Source organism: Mustela nivalis (genome assembly GCF_964662115.1).
Source record: "Mustela nivalis genome assembly, chromosome: 1".
NCBI classification, from domain to species: Eukaryota; Metazoa; Chordata; class Mammalia; order Carnivora; family Mustelidae; genus Mustela; species Mustela nivalis.
The window spans coordinates 102,779,463-102,783,398 of record NC_139020.1 but is presented as its reverse complement, the minus strand read 5'-3'; positions in this window follow the sequence as shown (position 1 = coordinate 102,783,398).

The following is a 3,936-nucleotide window of genomic DNA, read 5'->3' as shown; positions in this document are numbered from 1 at the left end:
GCATCTGATTCTTCGTTTTGGCTCAGGTCCTGATCTCAGGCCTTATAGGATTGAGCCCAGCCCCTACTCATGCACAAGCATAAACAATCTCTCTCTCTCTCTCTCAAATAAATGAAGCTTTAAAAAGTTTTTTTGAAAGTTTGATTGCATTTAAATATTGAACTGAGAGAAAATTTTCATCTTTAGAATATTGAGTTTTATAATCCCAAAACACAGTATGTCTTTGCATTTGTTTAAGTTAATTTTTTTTTATGTTTTTCAGGACATTTTATAGTTTTCTTCACATAGATTTTAGACATTTCTTGTGAAGTTTATTCACAATACTGATTTTCTTATTTAGGTTATTATATAAGAGATCTTTCATGTATTCTAACTGTTTTGTCTGTATAGGTGAAGACCATTGATTTTTGCATGATGATTTTATAAACTACTTCACTAAATTTTGTTTTTTTCCAAAAAGTGTTTTCATTTGTTCTTTTGCATTTTTCATATATATAATTGTATCTTTCCTTTTAACTGTTTATTTCTTTTATTGTAACTAGACTGTTTGGATTTTCTGTCTTCTTTGAAGTATATTGTAGTTTTCTAGAAAATAATACATTTTATGTAGATTTTCAAAATTTTTGCATTGAACTATGCAAGTAATCTGATGATTCTTTTGTTTGTCTCCTTCATTTCTGATAATATTTCTTACTTGTCATTCTTAATTTCCTGTATTTGTGCTATCTCAATTTTTAAAATAGTTTTTGTGCTATCTCAATTTTTAAAATAGTCTTTGCTGAAGTATAATATACAAAAAGGGATAATCATAAATTTTCATGATTTGAAAATCATAAATTTTCAAAAATCATGAATTTTCACAAAGTGAACTTACCTGAGTAGCCCCTACTTTTATCAAGTAAAGGAACATTTCTGGAAATAGAATATCCAGAAGCCTTACTGTGTCCCTTCTCAGCCACCACATCTTTATTTTTCAGTTGATCACCCTCTGACCTCTGAAACTGTGGATTCATTTCACCTCTTGTCAAAGCTACATAAATGGAATTATAAAATCTTGCATCTCTTTTGACTCTAGTTTCTTTCATTCAACATTACATTTGTAAGATTCATGTCACAGCATGTAGCAATACTTCATTCATTTTAATTGCTGAATAAAATTCCATTTGCTCACAGACCATAATTTAATATCTCCTCTATTACTGATTAACAGATGGATTGTTTGCAGTTAGTGGCAATTAAGAATAAAGCTGCTATGAACATTTTTATGTATGTCTCCTGGTACATATATAAGCAAAGGTCTATAAGTACACATGGCATGATTCATGACCAGCAAATCACTTCATAGGTATGAAGTGATGACCATAGGTATGAAGCGATTTGCTGGTCATGAATCATGCCATGTGTACTTCTTTGATAAGTACTTCCAAAAAGCTTTTCAAAGTGGTTTTTCTAATTTAAACTCCCCCAAAACTATATAAGAGTTCCTGTGCTCCACATCCTTATTAAATTTGATATTATCAGTCTTCTTAAATTTAAGTATTCTGGTTTTGGATTTGCATTTCCTTAATGACCAATGAGCATCTTTTCATATCTTTTGTTATCTATTTGGTTTTGATAATAAATAATGCCTGTTTAAGTCTTTTGCCCATGTTTCTATTGAACTGTCTGCCTTTTTTATTTAGATTCTTTACACATTCTGGATACAAAGTCTTTGTCAGATGTAAGCATTCAAAAAATGGACCCCTATTTTTTATATTAGCTTTTAAGTCTCTAAATGAGTCTTCTGATGAGTAGAAGTTCTTAATTTTTTATCTAGTCCAAATTATTTTTCCCTTTATGGTTACTGCCTTTTTTTTTTTTAATCCTATTTGGGAAATCTTTGCCTATGACAAGGTCATACAGATCATATTCTAAAAGTAATTGTTTTACCTTTCACCTTTAAACTTACTCTGGACCTAGAATTGAATTTTTATATGGTACAATGTGGGAATCAACCTTAATTTTTTTCTGTATTTTTTTTCAGTTGAATATATTGATGCACTACAATTTTTTGACAGTTCTCTACTTGTGACTCTATAATTGACCTCTGCCATAAACCACATGCCCATGGCAGGGTTTATCTCTGGACTCCTTCTGTTTCTGTTTCTGGTCCATTTGCCTGAACTCAAACTGGTATCACACTGTCTTATTTAATGTGGCTTGATAGTTAGTGGTGTAGGTAGGTTCACCAAATCATTTTTCTTAAAATCTACCTGATCTATTCTTGGTTACTTGCATTTTTAAAAAATAAATTTTTGAAACATGTCAATTCCTCATCCCCCAAAACATTGCTGGAATTTTGACTGTAGATGCATTAACTCCTTCAGTTAATTTAGGGAGAACTGACATGTTTACAGCAGAGGCCTCTATTTTATGAACAAAGTATAGTCCTGTTTTTATTTAGGGATTTTATAATTTCTTTCAATAATATTTTAAAATTCTTTGTGTTGAAATTTTGTGCACATTTTATTAGATATAGTCTAAGGTATTTAAAACTGATGCTATTGTAAATGCTTTTCTGGAAATAGTTTCATTTATTTATAAAAATTTGATTTATTTTAGTGAATTGGTTATTGAGGCTTAAGTTCATTTATTAAATATAACAATTTATTTCTAAATTATTTTGGATTTTCCATGCACAGTCATGCTATTTGCAAATAATTACAGTGCTTTACTTCCTTGGTTAAGACCTCCAGTACCATGTTGAATAAAAGTAGTGATAGAACTAACATAGGATCCAGCAATTCCACTTCTGGGTATCTATCCAAGGAAATGAAAACACTAATCAGAAAAGATATCTGCATACCCATGTTTATTGCAGCATTAATTACAATAACTAAGACATGAAAACAACCCAAGGGTCCATTAATAAATGAACAAATAAAGAAGAGGTGGGATATTATTCAGCCATAAGAAAAGAATGAAATCTTCCCACTTACAACAATATGGATGGAACTTGAGGGCATTCTGCTAAGTGAAATAAGTCAGAGAAAGACAAATACTGTATGATTTCACTTATGTGTGGAATCTGAAAAACAACAACAAGAACACGTAGATATCGAGAACAGATTGGTGGTTATCAGAGATAGGGTGTGTGTGTGCGGGAGGTTGGTGAAATGGCGTAAAAGAAAAAAAAAGTGGTGATAATGAGCATTTTTACTCAATTTCTAATCATAGAGGAAAGTTTTAATATTTCAACAATAAGTGTTAGGTTTATAGTAGAATTTTTTGGATGCATTTTATCATATTAGGGAAGTTTTCTATAATTCCTACTTTTCTAGCAATTTGGTTTTTTTTTAGTGGACAGGAGATGAATTTTATAAAAAAATTTTTCTGTGACTATGGAGTGATAATATAATTTTTTTCCTAACTTTTAATGTGGTAAATTACATTAGTTGATTTTTTTACTCAAATTGAGGTATCACTTACATACATTAAAATGCACAACTGTTAAGTATACAGCTTGATGAATTTTTGCATATGTGTACACCCATTTAACTACCATTTAGATGATCTTCATCCACCAGCAAGTCCTTTGTTCTCATTCCCAGCCAATACTCCGAGGCAACCACTAATTTCATCTTCATCACCAGGAATTAGTTTTGCTTGTTTACTTCACAAAAATGCATTCGTACAATATGTACTTCAGGTGTCTGGCTTCATCCACTCAATGTAATGTTTTTGCCTCTAGTGTTATTTAACATGTGTCTTAACTTCTAGGTGGAATGTCCTTTCCAATTTTTAATTTCCTTATTGATTTTAGTTTTATTGCATTTTAGGAAGAGAATGTTTTTGGTATTATTTTTTCCTTTCAGAATGCATGGAGGTTTTCTTTGTGGCCCAGGTAGGAATATAATTTTTTTTTGAAAGGGAAAGAAGTGAAGGTTTATTTAGTTG